Source organism: Balaenoptera ricei, chromosome 8 (assembly GCF_028023285.1).
Source record: "Balaenoptera ricei isolate mBalRic1 chromosome 8, mBalRic1.hap2, whole genome shotgun sequence".
NCBI classification, from domain to species: Eukaryota; Metazoa; Chordata; class Mammalia; order Artiodactyla; family Balaenopteridae; genus Balaenoptera; species Balaenoptera ricei.
The window spans coordinates 25,603,064-25,626,467 of record NC_082646.1 but is presented as its reverse complement, the minus strand read 5'-3'; the positions used below and the strand labels follow the sequence as shown (position 1 = coordinate 25,626,467).

The 23,404-nt window shown below is 37.2% G+C and overlaps 1 protein-coding gene across 2 annotated transcripts in view; it reads right to left on the bottom strand.

Annotated features, from left to right (window-relative positions):
* The window catches only part of SLC35F2 (solute carrier family 35 member F2), a 113,965-nt gene that overhangs the window by 4,748 nt on the left and 85,813 nt on the right, over positions 1–23,404 (bottom strand). The gene's annotated exons all lie outside the window — the stretch shown is intronic.

The window sequence follows — 23,404 nt, the reverse complement described above, 5'->3', positions numbered from 1 at the left end:
CCAGTTAGGGTCAATCAAAATAATACATTCCCAGAAGACATAAACAAAATTCCCTATTTAGTTGTGTTCATAGCCAAACCTTTCCCCATCATTTCTCATGCACTAGAAATATTACTAAAGGAAAGAATTTCCATTTCATTTCTTCATTTTGATATAAACCTAATGATGTGGAATCTTAATATAACATTCTGTTGTCACATGCCTTGTAAAGAGACAGCTTGCTGAAGTGACAGGTAGTATATAGTAATTATAGTGCAGTCAAACACTGGCAAATTCCTTGAATGTAGTCAGATTTCTGTCTTTTGCTTCCAAGCACTTGCCAGATTGTCTCAAATGCTAGGAATATTTTCCTACTCACTAAGCCACACCCATCCCTTTTTTAACCACTCAAAATTATTTTTTGTCCAATTAAAAAGTTATATATATATTGCAAAAAATTTGAAAATGTAAAAGTATAAAGAAAATTTAATATCACCACCCAAAAGGAAGAAAAAACCTCTATATTACTTTTTATTCATATTTGAGGTTGCATAGACACAATCTCAAATTCACAAGATATTTTTGGTAAAAGAATCTGATTCTTGAAAAACCTTTACCTTTTTTAATTCTTATAGAATCAAATTACTTGTACTGTACCATGTGTTGGTATTGAATTTATGGGACAAGCATTTATTTTGTATATGTTGGAATAGGAATTAACTCTACAATATTTAAAATGTTAAATACAATGGGGAAATGTTAACATATCACAAAACAGCTCACCAATACTGTCAGTTTAGTTGAATTGGTAAATTTCAATGACCAATGAAATGTAACCTGAAAGATAAATCCATGAGTCAGTTTAGTTGTTTGTTTGGTTGTCCCATTTAAGTTTATCTAGCATTATACCAGGGACTGTTGTGCCCGGTGCATTGACAAATTCCCAGATAGAGACTTCAGAAACTTCTTGACATTAGTGGTTTATTCTGTGATATCATAAGAGAGTGGGATAACACTGAGAATTTAGCTGGTTGTCAGTCTGACATAACCCTCTCCTGAAGAATATGCAAGCCACCCAAAGTCATATGACAACTATTCAAAGGCCTAAGGTAGAGTTTAACCTTGAGGATCTGCAAGTCCATTAAAACAAACAAACAAAAAAACTCACTACCAAAGAAAATTTGTCTCTTTAAATTAACTTAATTCTGCTGGTATTTTCTTTTCTGTGAGCAATTCCCATGACTTAACATTCCATATCAACTTTCAAGGTGCTGCTCTTCCCATCAGCAGGAGAGCACACTAAATTACTAATCTTTGATATTATTTCTATGCCTATTAATCCAGTATTTAGCCAAAGGCCTTTTGTTAAGAAAACAACATTCACATTGACATTGGTATATAAGTGCTAACTGACATTTATCTCCTCCCACCCCGTATGGTATATACATTCTTAATTGTAAAATATTATACCCTTTGAAAATCAATGGTGAGTTCTTATGCCTGATTAAGAGCTAAACCAACTTGTTTAATTTATTCCTAATTTCCATCCAGCTTTTTACTTTGGGAAGCAAAAAGTGAAGACCTCATGTCAGTCCATGAATTCAACAAGTTTCTGACACAATGGGAGAATTCAGTAAGGCCTTGATGAAAGGCGATAAGCTCTTAGCACATCACAGTAATGAGTATGATTATGGTGCCTCTCTCACCTTCACATCTTCACGTACTACTGGTCATGCAGCTGCACAGAAACAGCTTTCTGCTATTCTCTGTCATTATCCTAAACACATGAGTACAAACCCAGAGAAAGAGGAAACCATATTTCTTTTTTTTTTTTTTTTTTTGGCTGCGTTGGGTCTTCGTTGCTGTGCGGGCTTTCTCTAGTTGCAGTGAGCGGGGGACTAGTCTTCGTTATGGTGCGTGGGCTTCTCATTGCAGTGGCTTCTCTTGTTGCGGAGCACGGGCTCGAGGCGCGCGGGCTTCAGTAGTTGTGTGGCACGTGGGCTCTAGAGCACAGGCTCAGTAACTGTGGTATACGGGCTTAGTTGCTGGGCATGTGGGATCTTCCTGGACCAGGGATCAAACCCATATCCCCTGCACTGGCAGGCGGAGTCTTTTTTTTTTTTTTTAAGTCTGGATTTAAAAAAAAATAAATTTATTTATTTTTGGCTGTGTTGGGTCTTTTTTGCTGCACTTGGGCTTTCTCTAGTTGTGGTGAGCAGGGGCAACTCTTTGTTGCAGTGCGCGTGCTTCTCATTATGGTGGCTTCTCTTGTTGCAGAGCACGGCCTCTAGGCGCGCGGGCTTCAGTAGTTGTGGTGCATGGGCTCAGTAGTTGTGGCTCACGGGCTCTAGAGCGCAGGCTCAGTAGGTGTGGTGCACGGGCTTAGTTGCTCCACGGCATGTGAGATCTTCCCGGACCAGGGCTTGAACCCGTGTCCCCTGCCTTGGCAGGTGGATTCTTAACCACTGCACCACCAGGGAAGTCTCAAAGCCATATTTCTTGAAGCTCTTGCCATGTCTTTGAAAAATTAATGATTATTATTTGTATTTTTAACCACTTGTGGCACATGTGTGATTTCTGTCTCACTAACTGAATTTTAATTTCAAAGGCAGGGATAGTTTCCTGTATTTCTTTTATTTCTCTAACTGTGCATCAAACTGGTGAAGAATCATAATAGATGCTCTAGAATATATAGCAAGGGGCTCAGTTTGAGCCTCCATCACATCACATCTCCTAATGAGATCCGGACATGTCTGAGCATGCCAGGAAAACCTGAGTAGGGGAAATTGAGGTCAGCATCAAATCTACTTGTAAAAGAACCTAGAAGCCACCTGGGAGAGAAAACTCCTCTGAAGGGAAGTGATCAAGAAGATACATGTGGTTCAGCAACAGGGAGAATAGTTAGTTATTTCACTAGCACATAACAAATTCACTGTGTTAGTCTAGGTCCTGTGAGAAGCAAGATGCCAAGATGGGACTAAATGTGCAAAAGAAAAATGTATTGGGGGAAATGCCTGTGAGAGAAAATATGAAGAGATTAGGGAAACTGAGACAGTTATCAAACAGCAAGAGAAAGAGGGGAAAAAACAAAGAGAGGTTGGGTAGAAGCATCTTAGACTATAATTCAGTTCCAAGGAAAGTTTGACACTTGCTGTTAGGAAACCTCAAATCAAAGTCATCTGTTAGAGGTGACTGATGTCTCTCAGGATGCCAACCTTCATATTACTCCCATGCTCAGTTCTTGACTGAAAGCAGCCAGGGAAGCATGGCCTCTGTGCAAACGTGATTATGATTTCAGAGCACAGCACCTGGAGTCCACCTCAATTATGTTTCAGTCACATGTGAGAGACACATTCTATGGCCACCATACTCACATACTACCCACCCTACTCCCCTACAGCTTGATGTCTGGGTCCTAGGGGAAGAGAGAGCTGTGGATAAAAACTCTATAACTTGTGACAATTAACCTCAACAGTGTAGAACACTGAAAGGGACAGAGAGTTTCTCCCGCTACCTGTGCAATCTCTTGGACCTCAGTGCATCCATGGAACCAGCAAAGTAATGTTCTTCCATTGAAGTGTCATAGAGCCTAGCAGAAGCAGAAATACTGATCAAGACTTCCTTGCAGTTTATATTAAGCTGTGCAGGCCTTAGGTGCAGATGGCAGCAGAGAAGAGCTTGAGCTAAAGGGCAAGAAAATGGCAGACAGTATGCAGTAGCCAACAGTATGTGTTCATGAGCACATGTCAACCACACCCTAAAGCTGCTAGAAATAATAGGAGAAACATTACAGGGGCATGCAGTCTTGCATAATAAGTGGGAGCAAGAGCCAGAAAAATACGTATTAGTCCAGTTTATAATAACCCATTTAAGTCCTGGATTGGTGAGGTGACACCTGTTAACATCATTCAACTTGGAACCAATTAAATTCCTCTTTTCTGGAACAAGTATATTTCTGCTCTATAATAAGATTCTGCAAGCAAACAGCTTTCTCTCTGCCCATTAAACATAGCTGCCTAAGGGGAAAAAAAAAAAGGAGCAGCCAAAAATGTGTTTACTACTAGGCTAATACCACCTGCCCTCAAAACACACCCAGATTTCAAATTGGTTTTGTTATTTTTCTGATGGAAAATAAAAATTCAGCAGTATTTTGATGTGCTGTTACTGAAAAGTTCAGGGATATTCTAGCCAGACACACCCACTTGAAACATTCTGTTCCTTAGTGAATTTGATCAAGAGTATTTTCACTGAATCTCTCTTGAGAATCTGTCAGTCGGAATAACACAATTGCAGTTTCAGTAAGAATAATATAGATCAGACAAAATTGCTTGTTTTTCTCTGTGAATAAGTTCATTTGACTTTAGCCTTTGGCTATTAAAGCAGAGAGAATAGAGTCGTGAAGAATCATGAAAATCTCTCTCTGCTCTCTGTGAAGGTAATGAGAAAACAAAAGTGCCTAGTTGCAGTAATGTAGAAGATTAGCTGGATGCAAGATACAGGCTAGGTTTCCTTTCGGATGAGGGATATGCTATCTCTGAGGGTAATTGGGCACTTGTTCTACAGCCAGGGAGTAACCTAACCTTTTACACTTTTACAGTAAGTGAATGTAGAGTTGCCAGGGCCTAGAATCCTGGGAATTTGGGCAGCTTATCTGGGAGAGATGGTTCAGGCCTACTCTCTTTAGCTTGTATTTTGTTGCTTCTTGCTCCCATTTGCCAGTGTAGAACAGAAAAGGAGGTCCCCACACTTCAGGCCAATTATATCTGTGTCTTCATGGGGGTAAACATTTTGTGCTAACAAACTAACCTTTTCTTCTTCTATTGTATCTCTCTTTTGCTAGATGTTACAGCACTCACCAGGCACTTACATGTCAACCACTCCTACCGAGTACCAACACAAGCACAAGACATCCCTGTGCTACCTTCTTTATGACCAATCGCATCTGCCAAGAACCACCACTGCTTGCCTTGGGTATTGACCTTGCCTATAAGACACCTTTCCTCTGCAGCCGCCTCTGCTGAGTACCACAGCTATTGACTATTGAAGGTAACAAACTTACAATTACTTCCAGAGCAAAATGAGGCATTGGAGTGAGGAAATGTGTCTCTTCCTATGTGTTACAACCTGTTGAGGAATACCAAAGGAATATTTCCTCACTCTCACTCCAGTATCTTCCCAGACATAAGTTCATGGGGAAGTTCAGCCAGGGAATACATAGTAGTAGGCATCTTGATATCTCAGACTCAATTCTTCCCTTCACTACTAAGATTTGATACTACACCAGAATTTCGTTCTCTTAGGATGAATTCTCTCTCAGGAGGGGCCTAAGTTCCCAAAATAAATCAGCTTCTATCAGGCCTGCTCCGTCAGTAAATAAAACACGCATTCATATATCTTGAAGTGCACCAGTAGACACAGTTTAGGCACAAGTTGAGGTCCTACCACATCAGTGTCCTTAGACAGGTAGTGCAGCATGTTGTGCTTTCTACTAATTATCTTCTCATTGGAGTCAGAGTAAAAATTGGGTACCTCAATACATAAGACAAATGCTAACAGCCATAAAAGGGGAAATGCACAGTAACATAATCATAGTAGGGGACGTTAACACCCCACTTTCACCAATGAACAGATCATCAAAAATGAAAATAAATAAGGAAACACAAGCTTTAAATGACACATTTGACAACATGGACTTAATTGATATTTATAGGACATTCCATCCAAAAACAACAGAATACACTTTCTTCTCAAGTGCTCATGGAAAATTCTCCAGCACAGATCATATCCTGGTCACAAATCAAGCCTCAGTGAATTTAAGATAATTGAAATCATATCAAGCATCTTTTCTGAGCACAATGCTATGAGACTAGATATCAATTACAAGAAAAAAATCTGTAAAAAAACAAACACATGGAGGCTCAACAATACACTACTAAATAACCAAGAGATCACTGAGGAAATCAAAAAATACTTAGAAACAAATGACAATGAAAACACAATGACCCAAAACCTGTGGGATGCAGCAAAAGCAGTCCTAAGGGGGAAGTTTATAGCAATACAATCCTAACTCAAGAAACAAGAAAAATCTCAAATAAACAACCTAACCTTACACCTTAAGCAAATGGAAAAAAAGAACAAAACAAACCCCCAAAGTTAGCAGAAGGAAAGAAATCATAAAGATCAGATCAGAAATAAATGAAAAAGATATAAAGGAAACAATAGCAAAGATCAATAAAACTAAAAGCTGGTTCTTTGAGAAGTTAAACAAAATTGATAAACCATTAGCCAGATTCATCAAGAAAAAAAAGGGAGAAGACTCAAATCAACAGAATTAGAAATGAAAAAGGAGAAGTAACAACTGACACTGCAGAAATACAAAGGATCATGAGAGGTTACTACAAGCAACTCTATGCCAATAAAATGGACAACCTGGAAGAAATGGACAAATTCTTAAAAATGCACAACCTTCTGAGACCGAACAAGAAAGAAATAGAAAATATGAATAGTCCAATCACAAGCACTGAAATTGAAACTGTGATTAAATATCTTCCAACAAACAAAAGCCCAGGACCAGATGACATCACAGGTGAATTCTATCAAACATTTAGAGAAGAGCTAACACCTATCCTTCTCAAACACTTCCAAAATATAGCAGAGGGAGGAACACTCCCAAACTCATTCTATAAGGCCAACATCAACCTGATACTAAAACCAGAAAAACATGTCACAAAGAAAGAAAACTATAGGTCAGTATCACTGATGAACATAGATGCAAAAAATCCTCAACACAATACTAGCAAGCAGGATCCAACAGCACATTAAAAGGATCATACACCATGATCAAGTGGGGTTTAGCCCAGGAATGCAAGGATTCTTCAATATATGCAAATCAGTCAATATGATACACCATATTAACAAATTGAGGGATAAAAACCACATGATAACCTCAATAGATGCAGAAAAAGCTTTTGACAAAATTCAACACCCATTTGTGACAAAAACTCCCCAGAAAGTAGTCATAGAGGGTACCTACCTCAACATAATAAAGGCCATATATTACAAAGCCACAGCCAACATCGTTCTCAATAGTGAAAAACTGAAACCATTTCCTCTAAGATCAGGAACAAGACAAGGTTGTCCACTCTCACCACTATCATTCAACATAGTTTTGAAATTTTAACCATGGCAATCAGAGAAGAAAAAGAAATAAAAGGAATCCAAATAAGAAAAGAAGAAGTAAAACCATCACTGTTTGCATCCTAAAGATTTGGTAAAGTAGCAGGATACAAAATTAGTGCACAGAAATCTCTTGCATAATTATACACTAACGATGAAAAATCTGAAAGAGAAATTAAGGAAATATTCCCATTTACCATTGCCACAAAAAATAGGAATAAACCTACCTAAGGAGACCAAAGGCCTGTATGCAGAAAACTATAAGAGACTGATGAAAGAAATTAAAGATGATACAAACAGGTGGAGAGATATACCATGCTCTTGGAGTGGAAGAATCAACACTGTGAAAATGACTATACTACCCAAAGCAATCTACAGATTCAATGCAATCCCTATCAAACTACCAATGGCATTTTTCACAGAACTAGGACAAAACATTTCACAATTTGTATGGAAACACAAAAGACCCCAAATAGCCAAAGCAATCTTGAGAAAGAAAACGGAGCTGGAGGAATCAGTCTCCCTGATCTCAGACTATACTACAAAGCTACAGTAATCAAGACAGTATGATACTGGCACAAAAACAGAAATATAGATCAATGGAACAGGATAGAAAGCCCAGAGATAAACCCACGCACATGTGGTCACCTTATCTTTGATAAAGGAGTCAAGAATATACAGTGGAGGGCTTCCCTGGTGGCGCAGTGGTTGAGAATCTGCCTGCCAATGAAGGGGACATGGGTTCGAGTCCTGGTCTGGGAAGATCCCACATGCCGCAGAGCAACTAGGCCCGTGAGCCACAGTTACTGAGCCTGCGTGTCTGGAGCCTGTGCTCCGCAATGGGAGAGGCCGCAACAGTGAGAGGCCCGCGCACCACAATGAAGAGTGGCCCCCGCTTGCCACAACTAGAGAAAGCCCTCGCACAGAAACGAAGACCCAACACAGCCAAAAATAAATAAATAAATAAATAAATAAAAATAAAAATAAAGGAATTCCTTTAAAAAAAAAAAAAAAAGAATATACAGTGGAGAAAAGACAGCCTCTTCAATAAGTGGTGCTGGGAAAACTGGACAGCTACATGTAAAAGAATGAAATTAGAACACTCCCTAACACCATACACAAAAATAAACTCAAAATGGATTAACGACCTAAATGTAAGGCCAGACACCATCAAACTCTTAGAGGAAAACATAGGCAAAACACTCTATGACATAAATCACAGCAAGATCCTTTTGACCCACCTCCTAGAGAAATGGAAATAAAAACAAAAATAAACAGTTGGGACCTAATGAAACTTAAAAGCTTTTGCACAGCAAAGGAAACCATAAACAAGATGAAAAGACAATTGAGTTATTTGCAGTGAGGTGGATGGACCTAGAATCTGTCATACAGAGTGAAGTAAGTCAGAAAGAGAAAAACAAATACCGTATGCTAACACATATATATGGAACCTAAAAAAAAAAAGAAAGAAAGAAAATGGTCAGAAGAACCTAGGGGCAAGATGGGAATAAAGATGCAGTCCTACTAGAGAATGGACTTGAGGATACATGGAGGGGGAAGGGTAAGCTGGGACAAAGTGAGAGAGTGGCATGGACATATATACACTACCAAACGTAAAATAGATAGCTAGTGGGAAGCAGCCGCATAGCACAGGGAGATCAGCTCGGTGCCTTGTGACCGCCTGGAGGGGTGGGATGGGGAGGGTGGGAGGGAGGGCGATGCGGGAGGGAGGAGATATGGGGACGTGTGTGTGTATGGCTGATTCGCTTTGTTGTAGAGCAGAAACTGACACACCATTGTAAAGCAATTATACTCTAATAAAGATGTTAAAAAAAATCAGTACAAATATTTTTTTAAATAAATAAACAAATGCGACCTAATTAAACTTAAAAGCTTTTGCACAGCAAAGGAAAACATAAACAAGATGAAAAGACAACCCTCAGAATGGGAGAAAATATTTGCAAGTGAAGCAACTGACAAAGGATTAATCTCCAAAATATACAAGCAGCTCATGCAGCTCAATATCAAAACAACAAACAACCCAATGCAAAAATGGACAAAAGATCTAAACAGACATTTCTCCAAAGAAGATATATAGATTGCCAACAAACACAGGAAAGGAGGCTCAACATCACTAATCATTAGAGAAATGCAAATCAAAACCACAAGGAGATATCACCTCACACCAGTCAGAATGGCCATCGTCAAAAAATCTACAAACAATAAATGCTAGAGAGGGTGTGGAGAAAAGGGAATCCTCTTGCACTGTTGGTGGGAATGTAAATTGATACAGCCACTACGGAGAACAGTATGGAGGTTCCTTAAAAAACTAAAAATTGAGCTACCATATGACCCAGCAATCCCACTACTGGGCATACACCCTGAGAAAACCATAATTCAAAAAGAGACATGTACCACAACGTTCATTGCAGCACTATTTACGATAGCCAGGACATGGAAGCAACATAAGTGTCCATCGACAGATGAATGGATAAAGAAGATGTGGCACATATATACAATGGAATATTACTCAGCCAAAAAAAGAAACGAAATTGAGTTATTTGTAGTGAGGTGGATAGACCTAGAGTCTGTCATACAGAATGAAGTAAGTCAGAAAGAGAAAAACAAATACCATATGCTAACACATATATATGGAATCTAAAAAAAAAATTTAAAAAGTTCTGATGAACCTAGAGGCAGGACAGGAATAAAGACGCAGACGTAGAGAATGGACTTGAGGACACGGGGAAGGGGAAGGGTAAGCTGGGATGAAGTGAGAGAGTGGCATGGACTTATATATACTACCAAATGTAAAATAGATAGCTAGTGGGAAGCAGCAGCATAGCACAGGGAGATTAGCTTGATGCTTTGTGACCACCTAGAGGGGTGGGAGAGGAAGGGTGGGAGGGATGCACAAGAAGGATGGGATATGGGGATATATGTATACATATAGCTGATTCACCTTGTACAGCAGAAACAAACACAACATTGTAAAGAAATTATACTCCAATAAAGATGTTGGAAAAAAAAAGATGTTTAAAAAAATGCTGTAATTTTTCACCAACTTACATGAGAAACCATAGTGATGTTTACAAGACCTGTAGTAACTTGAACTACTGAGGATTTCTTGATCTAAGAATAGTACATTCTAGGCTTCCTACCACTGACAAGTCTGACGGTTGTTTATTAGGTTGGCACATGATATGCTTTAAAGGGATGATTTTCTCTGCTGTTGAAGTTGAGGTACAAACGATGTAATTTGTTGTAGATTTTTTTGGAGAAAACTTAAAAATTTAGAAATGTAAAAATAATTTAAATGTTCTTACCACACAAAACAAACAAATCTTAATATCTTTTGTTACTGAATTAGGTTATTTGGATCCCCACTTGGGCCCTGTCCCAGCCGAGGCCCCTGCCTTGGCAGGGAAAATTCTTTTCTGTTTGGGTTCAGGCAGCCAAAAACTGAAGCTGAGATGAAAGAAGCACAAGCTTTATTCAATGGTCAGAGAATGGAGAAGTGGGAACTTAGTTCACAAATCAACTTCTCACTCAGGGGATGATTAAGGCAAGAAAGGGCGGCATATGCATTGGTTTTCTGGGAATACGTGGGGTTCTACCTGGACCTGGAGTGCCACCTCTTTTCTGCCCTTGTATGGTCCTTTGGAATCTGGGTCAGAAGCCAGTCAAACCATCATGGTGTGGACAGGCTGAGATCTTAATCTGATTGCTTGGGGAGTCAACATCATCAACCTTCTAGTTACAGCCGCTCTGCGGTCTATGTGCTTGTGGTCAGCACACAGTTAACTTCTTCCACCTGGTGGGGGTTTCAGTATCTGCAAAACAGCTCAAAGGAGATGGCGCAGGATATTTTCTATAACCCTTGAGGAGGAACTAAAGGTCCTTGACTTTGTTTAATGGCTAAACTATTATTATTTTGTTTTGCTTGACTGTTTTCCTTTATTTCTGTATTTTCTCATTTTTCTGCTTATGTGTATTTTTTGTACCTTGGAGGCCATGAGCCACAACTACTGAAGCCTGCATGCCTAGAGCCTGTGCTCTGCAACAAGAGAAGCCACTGCAATGAGAAGCCCGCACACCACAACGAAGAGTAGACCCCGCTCACCACAAGTAGAGAAAGCCCATGTGTAGCAATGAAGACCCAAGGCAGCCAAAAATAAACAAATAAATTTATATTAAAAAAACAGTTGCTATGATTTTGGTGTATAATCCTAGTTTTGTAATTAACCTTTTTAGATTTAGTATCCCAATTATGCTAGCTTGAATAAGTAGGTTTCCCTCTTTCTTCTCTGAAACAGTTTGTGTAAAATAGATAATACCTTTCTTCTTGTTAAGTTTGCAACAACTGGTCCATTAAACTCTATGGGCCTGGTGAACTTTTGGAGTGTCAGGTGAAATATCTGACTACTGATTTCATGATTTTTCATGGTTATAGATCCTACTTAACATGCTTTCTATTTCTTCTTAAGTCAATTCTGGCAATTTATTATATTAATAGAAAATTGTCCATAATCTGTTTATAATTTTATTAGTATCACTTATCATTGTATTCTCCTAGATTTTTTTCAATTTCTCTCTGATCTATTGTTATGCACCCCCCCTTTAGAACTTTTTAAAAATAAAGTAGAAGAAATAATATAACAAACCCTAAGTTTTAACAGTTATATTTTGCCAATCTTGTTATATTTATCATTATCTTCCTCACTTTTCCCTTATTTTCTCTCCTTTTTCTTTCCTTATTTCTTCTGGAATATTTTAATGGAAATCATGGAAATCGTGATCATTTCATATGCATGTTTAATTGATAACTCTGGGGTTTTTTTTCACAGCCACCACATCATTATCATACTTAACAAAGTTAAAAATAATTCCTGAATTTTTTCTTGTTTCTGGTTGAATTATTGTCATCGTTTCTAGGTCTTTTTGTTCCTAGTGTTATTTAGTTTAGCTTTTTTCCCTCTTCTTAATGTATCTTGCTGTTTTATTACTCTGTTTGCTATTTAATTAAATTCTCGTTTAACATTTACTATTTACTTTCTTCTATTTTTCTTTTGATTTATTCCTTGTCCTGTTTCTAGCTTCTTTATTTAAATGCCTAAGAATTTTTTCTTTCCATTTCTTGTTTTAAAATATATGCACTTGAGCCTATAAATCTCCTAAATTCTAATTCAGCTGCTCTCTGTATGTTTCAGTATGATAGCGCTTTTGGAATCAGTCAGTTTTAAAGATTTTTCTTTTTCATTAGGCTTTCTTCTTTAACCACAAATTATTTTGAAGTGAGTTATTTTGTGCATCAAATGTATGGATATTTTAGTTCTTTTCTATTGTTTATGTCTAATATTATTTAATTATTGATATGAATTCTCCTAATTTTAAGAGACTGTTATTGGAGTCTAATAGGAGAAAAGTTCATGTAACTGTTTTCTGTGTGCTTAAAAAAGAATGCATATTCTCTGATTATTAAAAATAATATTAATATATATCTGTTAGTTCAAACTTGCTATTTATATTTCTCAAAATCCCAATACCCTTACCATTTTTCAGCTACTTAATCCTTTTCTGAGCAAGATCTGCCAAAATCTATCATAATATCTGTAGGTTTGCATTTCCTTCCTTATAATGCTAAATTTTAAAATTTATATATTTTGAGTCTTTCTTGTTATATTATTACATTTCTAGTGAGATTTTTACCTATTTAAGTCTATTTTTCTACTTTCTTGATGCTTTTAATTTTCTATCCTATATTATCTGGTTTAAATAATGCTGTATTAGATGTCTTTTGGTTAGTATTCACCTGGTAACTTTTATATTTCTTTATTTTCAACATTTCTATGTAATTTTGTTTCATATGTGTCTCTCTAAATTGCATATAGCTAAATTTTAAAAATTTAATATGAGTGTATATCTTTGAATAAGTAGGTTCAACTTATATTTATGAGATTATTCTGAAATATTTATAACATTTTATATTTTCCACATTTTCCCTTACTTTTTTTTCCTTTCCTGCCTGTTTTCATAAAGTTGTTCTGTTTTTGTTTCCCTTTTTCCCTCTATTGACTTGGAAATTCTATTGTCTATTTCTGTTCTTTGAAAGATTAACACAATAATCTAAATACATATTTAAACATACATTTTCTATTAAAACCTAAACTTACTCAACATCTCTATCTTCCTTCTAAATAAGAAAAGAACATTACATCCTCTCATTCCCTCTGATATCCTCTAATATCCATGTAATTATTGTTTAGTTCTTTAGTTCTCTGTCAATGGTATTGTTATTATTGTGATTATTATTATTTATACAACCAATGCTTACTTAGATGTATCAAGATATTTTCCAGATTTATTGGCACAACCAGGATTCTTGCATCACACTTCTTCCTTCTAGGTTCCTTTTTCTTTTTGCTGAAATTCATCTCTCAATAATTCTTTCAATAAGAGTCAATTTCAACATTGAATTTTTTCAATAACAATTCTTTTCAATAATATCAGTAGTAAGATTTCTTAGTCCTCAAATAGCTAAAAATGTGCTTTCTTTAGGCTTCCCTCTTAAATGATAATTTTTCTGAGTATCAAATTTTATGTTTACATTTATTTTCTCTCAGTACTCTGAAGCAATAATTGCATTGTTGTCTGGCTTCTATTGCTATGGCTGAGGAGTGGGCTATTGATCTGGTTGATATATCCTGCAGGTAATCTGAAATCTTCCATATTTCTCAACTTCTTTTTCATTTTTCACATCTCATTGTCTTTGCATCCTGGGAGATTTCTTTTGTTCTATCTTCCAATTCATAAACTCTCTCTTTGGTTCTTTAAAAATTACTATTTAACCCATCCATTATATTTTTAAGTTTTGTGGCTATATTTTATTCCTAAGATTTCCAATAAGTTCATTTTCATATATGACTCTTCTGTTTTCATTAACTCTTAATCTTGTTTTATGGATGATAATTTTATCTTTCAGGGATTGTTGTTTGGGGGGTAGGGGGTGGTTGGTTGGTTTTTTGACAGTTTTAAACTTTAAGGTCCTTCCAGATTATTTTGTTAGCTCTCTTTCTTTGGTTGTGAATTTTCTTATTTATGGATTCTATTGACTACTTTTTATGACACCAAGTATCCTTGTGTTTTTTTTGTTTGAGAGATCATCTTCAGTGCAGGGTTTCTCCTATATTTGGCCTGCATGTAGGGCAGAGTCATCCTTGCCTCACCAGTTGTCTGGCCTCAAACCAAGTCACGTATTGCAGTCTTGTCTTGGGATTCCCACTTATTCAGGTGGCCCAGTTATAGCCACTATATATTGTACAAGCTCGAATTCCAGTCTCACACAGAAAGCTGTTTCAGCTACCAGGCTTGGGCAGAAGTAAGTTTCAGATGGGTAAGTAAGTGTATTTCCTTTGTCTTTCAACACAGAACACAGGTGATATTTGAAAGCAAAGAAAATAACACGTGTCCCCCATAATGAAGAAGAAAACTTTATCTCCATCCTCATCATGACTGAGGCATATTTACATCTTGTTCTTATGAAGACATTGAAGTCCTCATCCTCTTTCTGATCCCAGCCTCCTGAGAACTACATACCTTCAGGCTCTGATTACCTTTGTAGTTTCCCTGCCTTTGTCCATCGTGGTTGTTTCAGTTATCTTTGAATGTGATTATATATATATATATATATATATATATATATAATTTAATATATATATTAAATTTAATATTAATTAAATATTTAATATTTCATCTCTCATTCCTATATATTTAGAACAGAAAGTGGAGATTTCTGCATGTACTCATTCTGTCATACTGACCCAGAAATTTTGTTTCTATTTTTTAAATTATTACTAAGGTGAACAACAAAAACTAAAAATTTAAGGACTTGAACTCAATTCTCTGACCCTGAGGTAGGAGGGGTAGTTGAATCATTTTTTTCAGTTCTCTCATTATGCTTTATATCATTATATGGACAACTATGATAACAACTGTCATGATAGCAACATCTATTTTCAAAGTATGCAGCTTCTTTAAAGCACTTGAGATTCACCATTCCTGGAGGAATAAATAGAGTTTGTGTTATTATCTCCATTTTTCAAATGAGAAAAATTAACTGAGCCACACAGCTAGTTAAATGCTCAACCCAGGATGGAGTCATACCTTTTATATATGAAAGCAATATTTAAGGTCATTCCAAGATATATATTCCATATCAAGTACTCATTTCACTAGATAAATGATTTCCAAACTTTTAGAAAATATTTATTGACAAAATGCATACTGACAAAATGTTTTAATACCTTTAAATGAATTCACACTATATTAAATACTATAGCATCAACAAATATTTGAAAAATAGTTGTAAATGTTATGCATTCAGTCCATAGGCTGTGCTTGGTATGAATAAGAATTCACAAACATTGGTTGTAACTGCATAGCACCCAGGATTTGATCCAGTCTATGTCATTCATGGAACATCCTCATTCCCTTAAATTTTCATCAATAATATTATAATACATAATGAAACTCTACCTGAACTTCTCAAAGAGTTAGAAGAGTCCTGATATAATATGATAGTGATGGAATGCCATATGGATCATTCAATGGGAATATAGATATAGATATATAGATATTTCCTACTGACCTTCTTATAATTCTTAGAAAATAATAAAAACAAAGTAAAACTAAGATAAAAAGAAGAAAAACATTAGACAAGAAAGGAGATAATACAAAATATTCAATCTACCATCACTTTTCTAAAGCTGATAAATTTTCAACTGTACTAATTATTAAAAGATGTTAGAGAAATTTTTCTTTTCAATGAAGCCTGCCCCTGAACTTATCTCACAGAAAGGAAGATCTTGCTGATAAAGGCCAGTACTTCCTTTCGTGAGTATATAACATGGTTATATGGTCTGGCTGTCATATTTTTCTTAACTACTTATAGAATAAATCTTCACAAGCAGTTTGGTTGCAGCAAAATATAATTACTAGCCAGAACTATTTCCATACAAACTTCTAATGAAATGCATAGCTCTCTTCTCTCTTTAAGAATAAAACAGAGATAAAATATTTTTATTATTCATTACAACTAGCATTATTTTATTTAAATAAAATTAACTTTTCTGATTATAAAAATAATACATGCATATTGTGGGAAAAGATAGAAATGATAGGAGGAAAAAAATAAGTAGAAAATAGCAACATTGGGACTTCCCTGGTAGCACAGTTGTTAAGAATCTGCCTACCAATGCAGGTGGCACGGGTTCGAGCCCTGGTCCGGGAAGATCTCACATGCTGCGGAGCAACTAAGCCTGTGCACCACAACTACTGAGCCTGCATGCCACAACTACTGAAGACCGTGTGCCTCAAGCCCATGCTCTGCAACAAAAGAAGCCACTGTAATGAGAAGCCAGCACACTGCAAAGAAGAGTAACCCCCACTCTCCGCAACTAGAGGAAAGCCTGTGCACAGCAACAAAGACCCAACATGGCCAAAAATAAATAAATAAATTTATTTAAAAAAAAGAAAATAGCAACATTAACCACTCTCAATATTTTGTTTTTCATATCTGAGAGAATAATATCACATACTCAGAACAAATGAACAGAGGCATGTTACAGGAGACGATCTAAGAAAACAGTAGTCATCTGTGGAGTCTCTGTGGAGGGGTTGATCGGGAGGGGATTTTTTATTTCTTGCTTTAATCATTTATAAACAATTTTTATGTTTTACTAAGAAAAAAATTAAATTCAGTAATAAAACCATATTGTGAGGACTAAATGGAAAAAAGTATTTTCTCTTTATATATAACCTTATTTACAACATTCTTATATTCTTATATTTTCTGTCCTAAATTCACATAGAATTGTAGAAGCTATGAGTTGAGAGATTATTGTGTCTAGTCTTCTTTCTACAGATGAGGAAATTAAGGTAAAGAGAAGTTAAATAACTTGACAGCAAGGTCATATCTCTAATCCCTTTGACCTACATGTTACAAGTTAATATTAATTTACTTTGAATAGTTTAAATGCATGTGCATTTTACTGATCCACTTTGACATTAGTCTGGATATGGCATAAGCAGTATTCTCAGTCATTAAGAGCTTTTCCCAATAGACTAATCCAAAGTAATTCCCCCTTGTTATTCTCTTTCATAGCATTCTGTTCTTTCCCTTTACAGCACTTACTACAAATTTTAATTCTATATTTACTTGTGCTTATTTATTGTTTTTCTCCCCTACCAGACTCTAAACTCCTCAAAGACTAGCCTTAACATTCATTCTATTTTCCATAATAAACCTAGTGCCTAACACAGAATCTGGTATGCAATGGGTGTTCAATAACATAGAGTCCGAAGGTCATGAAGTCATTTACTGTGGTTTCTCTTTGCTGACTGTCTTTTCATGAGCACTCAAGTTACCTTCAAGTTAATGAGTGCTTGTTAAGTTCTAGAATTTAGACAATGTAAGAAGCATATCATATATGTATATGTACTTTAATCTCATAAATTAGTTATATTATTATCTCTATCATACAGATGAAAAAGACCGAGGCTGAGAGAGGTTAGGTAAATGTCAAAAGGTCAAAAACCAAGCAAGTAACAGACACAGGTTCAATCTCAGGTTTGATTCCAGGGTGTAAGTTCTTAACCATTATGCTATCTGCTTACTAATTTCCTGGCTTCAGTTGATGTTCAAGATACAGTAATAGAAATAGCATATCTTTACCTCAATTTAAAATTTTTCTGGGCTTCTGGGTTAAGACAGAAAGATTGAACATATGCATATAATTTTGCTCCCTCTCAAAACGCTACTAAAATGACAGTAGAGAGATTTGTTTAAGGCATAAAGCCATAAGGACCGTGAGAATAAAGGAGGAGAAAGCAGCAAGTAAATTTTGGAAGCTGTACTGCAAAAGGACGGCTGTAACCGATTTAGCAAAACTAAGAAAACTGAATCCTAAACTGGTAGTAGGGAAAGCCAAGAGTCAGTCTGATTTATACTGTACAGATTGGTGGCAGTGGGGATGAAGAGAGGGGTGGCTGAAATAAAGATAACTAGTTCAGAGCTTTTCAAGAAATTGCTAGGTCCCAAGATCCCTCCCTCCCCCTAACCTTGACACAGCCAACAACTGCTCTTCCCCCACCTGAGCAGACTGCAGTTTCATTCCCTGGAGAGAGTCTCTGGACTGGGAAGACTTGGGCACAATTAAAAACAGAAGTATCCTACTGAAAGGGTGGATTTAAATAAACATACATCTGGATGGTGAACCCATCTCCCACCCCAGCCCTCTTCCCCTCCTCAGGTTCCAGAAGAGTGGAACCTTCACATGAAACTCTGGGCAAAAGATTGGAAGAGCCTTCTCTGAACAATCTGAGCAGCCCAAGGGGAAAGGATACTGACGTGGGAATTCCCCCAGTGAAAGGTCCCTAACAGCTCATCTTACATAGACATGCACAGTCAACAAGCTTCAGTCATGTACTCAGAGAGTCTTAGCAGTTTTTAATACTACATATTTAAAGATTATCAGAAAATGTGGAAGTTAAAGTCCAATACAAACAGAAGAAACGCAATCTGAAGGAAACAGAAATTGTACTGGGAGAAGAATATTTTCAAAGAAGAAGAAATTGGATTGGTTTCCATCTTCTCATCAGCAATATTGGAAGATAGAAGGTTTCCAATTACTTTAAAATTCTGAAGAAAAACTATATACAGGGCTTCCCTGGTGGCGCAGTGGCGCAGTGGTTGAGAATCTGCCTGCCAATGCAGGGGACACGGGTTCGAGCCCTGGTCTGGGAGGATCCCACATGCCGCGGAGCAACTAAGCCCGTGAGCGACAGCTACTGAGCCTGCGCGTCTGGAGCCTGTGCTCCGCAACAAGAGAGGCCGCGACAGTGAGAGGCTCGCGCACCGCGATGAAGAGTGCCCCTGCTCTCCGCAACTAGAGAAAGCCCTCGCACAGAAACGAAGACCCAACACAGCCAAAAATAAATAATAAATAAATAATAAAAATTTAAACAACAACAACAACAACAAAAAAACTATATACAACTCAGAATTCTATCCCCAGTCAACTATCAATCAAGTGAAAAGGGACTTCCCTGGTGGCGCAGTGGTTAAGAATCCGCCTGCCAATGCAGGGGACACAGGTTCGAGCACTGGTCCGGGAAGATCCCACATGCCGCGGAGCAACTAAGCCCGTGTGCCACAACTACTGAGCCTGCGCTCTGGAGCCTGCGAGCCACAACTACTGAAGCCCGTGCACCGCAACGAAGAGTAGCCCCCGCTCACCGCAACTAGAGAAAGCCCGCGCACAGCAGTGAAGACCCAACGCAGCCAAAAATAAATAATAAATAAAATAAATAAATTTAAAAAAAAAAATCAAGTGAAAAGGGTAAAATAAAGATGTTTTCAGGGGAATTCTCTGGCGGTCCAGTCGTTAGGACTCCGCACTTTCACTGCTGAGGGCCCAGGTTCAATCCCTGGTTGGGGAACTAAGATCCCACAAGCTGCCTGGTGCTGCCAAAAAAAAAAAGAAAGATGTTTTCAGACATGCTCGGTTTCAAGCAATTTACCTCCCATAAATTCAGTCCCAGATAATGTACTCCACCAAAATGAGGGGGTTATCCATTAAAAAAAGACATGGGATCCAAAGAAACAGGAGAGGCTAAGGAAATACCAAGATAATCATGAATGGACAGCTCAAAGTGGCACCTGTGTACCTGGAATGAAGGACAATCAGTTCACCCTGGAGTGTGTCAGATGGCCATGAGAGATGCCTTCAGGAAAATGCAAACCACTAGGAAACTTGATGTATCTGAACATCTTGAAGGGAGTTTTAGAGAATCAAAGTTTGGGGTTTAATAAATGGTAAGTTTTAGAAAAGCAAGCAAACAAAAAAGTTTTATCCCCAAGAAAAATGTCAATATTGTGCAGAAAATGAAAAAGTAGTCAAAGTTTATTACATGGCTCAACTATGAATAGCATTCTCATAACCCTAGTGTACTGAATATTGAGCTAAATAAAATTAAAATATAACTCTATTGGGACATGGGGGGAGGAGTAGTGAAGAGAAGTAAGTTCTTTCTACCACAGTAAGAAGTCAATATAATGCTTAAGATTTGAAAACTCAAGGAGTAATACAAACACATTATTTTAAAATATGTAAGTAAACATAAAATGAATCAGCAAAAGGGGAAGATCATTGCCTCCAGGGGAAGAACTAGGGTGCAGGACTGCTGTTGTGTGTTGTAGAGCTTTTAGTCACTCTACACTATTGCATATACAACTTAAAAAACTAAAAGCAACAAAGCGTTTTTAAATGTAGATAAATGTTTTTAAATAGTAAAATTGATTCATGACCTACCTCCCCCACCCCCCTCTTTCCCTCTCAAATTATGAACCTTATGGCTGCCCATACAGTCAATCACCTGGAGAAGAGGGCTTGTCTATATCAAGTTGAATTACTCTGGTAAATTAGTACAACCCTTTTTGACAATAAAGAAGATAATTTCCTTTCTAGCTCTCTGTATAAATAGGTCCAAACCCTGCTGCAAATGGAAATTCCAGTTTCATCATGAAACAACCTCCTTAACAGTTTATCTTTCACCCCATGTAACCCTGTATTTCTTTTTACTGATTGTTTCCATAAAAGCTCTGTGTAATGATGTGTTTTGATTTATGAAACTTCTTCTAGCCTTTATTTCATTTATATTTTTTCTTACTTTGTTATTCTCCTTGGCAGATGCTTGTGTTAATATTTCACCCATGCAAGGATGTTCAGCCAAAGATAGTCTTCAGTCAGACTGTGGCCTGAGACAGATGGTGAGGCCCAATTGGTGCCTTGGAGAACTCAGATTACATTTCCAGGGTGTTCTCATGTAACAGCTTTGATCAAAACACTGAGAAATATAAACCCTCACGTCCTCCTCAGCACAAAAACAGCTAAGACCTTGTTGTCTTGAATCAAAGAAAAACAATTTCCCTGTAAGATTTCATATACAGTAAATACCTACATTTGCATGAGAGCTGCAGAGACACAGGATGGCATGGGTCAGACAGAAAGGAGACCTCTGCAGGGGGTGGGAAAGGATTCCAGGGGGGCATGTTTTCCGATGTGCCTGTTATACCTTCCATACCTACAAGAGTGCTTGGCACATAGTAAGGGCTCAATAAATACTTGTTGAATAAATATGCTGATGCTCTCTCTGGCATGTCCTTTGCTTTTCTCAGATTGACACATTCCTGCTCATCCTTAACATCCAGTTTACCTATCTCTTGTACAACTTTCTTTGACCCACTCAAACTCTTTTCTCTATATGCATTTGCATTTTGAACAGATTTCTGTTGCTTGTTCTTATAACGCAGAACTGCAGTTATTTGATTGCCTGTCTATCCCCCCTGCAAGGCTTCTAATTCCTTGAGAGCTTAAAGCTTTGTCTTGTTTATCTTTGTATCCATGCTGCCTAGCATGGTGCCTGAATATTTATTTATTCATTCATTCAACAGAATTGGAGTGCCCACTATGTTCCAGGCACTAGAATGGGCTCTGGGGATGAAGCAGTGAACAAGACATGGACCTTCCATGCCCCCAGGCTTACATTTTATTAATGGTTGAAGACAATTCGGATCAGGGTGATAAGTGCAATGATGAAGGTCATGAGTGTGTTATGAGAGAACACGGGAAGGGCATCACACTCAAAATTTGAGAGATCAGGAAAAGCCTACAAGAGGAAGCTTCCCAGAAAAACAAAGAATACCTGAAGAATAGATAGAAGTTAGCTAGGAAGGGTGGAAATCAGTGCTTCAGGAAGTATAGCAAGTTTGGGGAATGGAAGAAAGGACAAAGGAACAGAGAAAAATAAGAAAGGAAAGAAGAGAGAAAGGAAGAAACAGATGAAAGAAAAGAAGGGAGGAATGGAAGAAGTGATGAAGGGAGAAAGGAAGGGATACCGTATTATCTCATTTGCTTTGTAATATTTTTTGTTCCAACGGTGGTCACCTGCTACCCTTCTCATTTGGGGGATAAGTCTTTATCCCCAGTCACAGAATAACAGGCTAGTTTAGATGGGAAAAGGGCTTTCAATACCTAGTTCTATCCCTCTTATTCTACAAATATGAAAACTGAGACCTATAGAAGTTAGTAATAGCAATATTCTGCTTTTATCTCTTATCTTACAAAGCATTTTCATCCCTATCCAGTTTGAGCCCAATAGCCCTGTGAAGCAGCATCATTCTTTTTACATATCAGGAAACTGAGGTTCAAGTAGAATTAGTGGTACAGCTGAAAGCAAAGTCTCCTGGTGTCATATCCAGTGCTCATTCCGTCACACCTCAGTTCCTCTACCAAAGTCACACTGTCAGGAACAGAGACAGCAGTAGACTTGACTCCGTACCCAAAACTCCTTCCAGAAAGCAAAAGTGTCCTGACACCTGATGTGGACTGATTGCTGCTAATTATCACAGCATGTCCCAATTACAAGAACACTTGTGCTGAGTGACTCATTCCCCAATAGCCATGGGGACACTGTAATGATGGGGGTTTACTTGCTATACTCACAGAGGTATGTACAAGGATGTTCACTGAATAATTCTGTGCCCTCAAAATTTTTAAAAAGCATATTTCAGAATATTATATACTATGTTAACATTTCTATAAATTAAAATAATTACATAATATTGAATACATATGTATAAGCAAAAGTGTAAAAGTATGGACTGAATAAATACCAAATTCATGATAATGGTTTCCTTTAGGAAAGAAAAGGAATAAGATAAGAGAGGTAACATAGGGACTTCTGTTTTATTGTGATTTTTTTCTTCTTAAAAATTTTTTAAAAATCTGAATCCAAAACTTAAAAATATTTTATAATTCTTTGTTCATTTCTGCATCAAATTTATTTTTCAAAGCATTTTAATAAGCCTGAAATTTCACATATAAGTTTCAAATTCTTCTCCTTCCACTCCAGACAATGCTCCCAGTTTCCTCGTCTGTTAAAGGAAGAAAAGGTAGGTTAGATCACTTCTAAGATCCTTTTCAGCCTTGATACTCGAGCTTCCTTCAAAATCTCAAGGCTTTGAAAAGATTATAGATGAATAACCTTTTGTCTGTGTAAATTCTGGAAAGGGGCTAGGAATATACTGTCAGCTATTTCAAGGGAAGTAAGCCCTGAAACTTTTTTGTTTTAAACTATGAAAGCTTTTTTTCTTTTCACAGTAGCCTTAGACCAGAGGCATTCCCCAGTT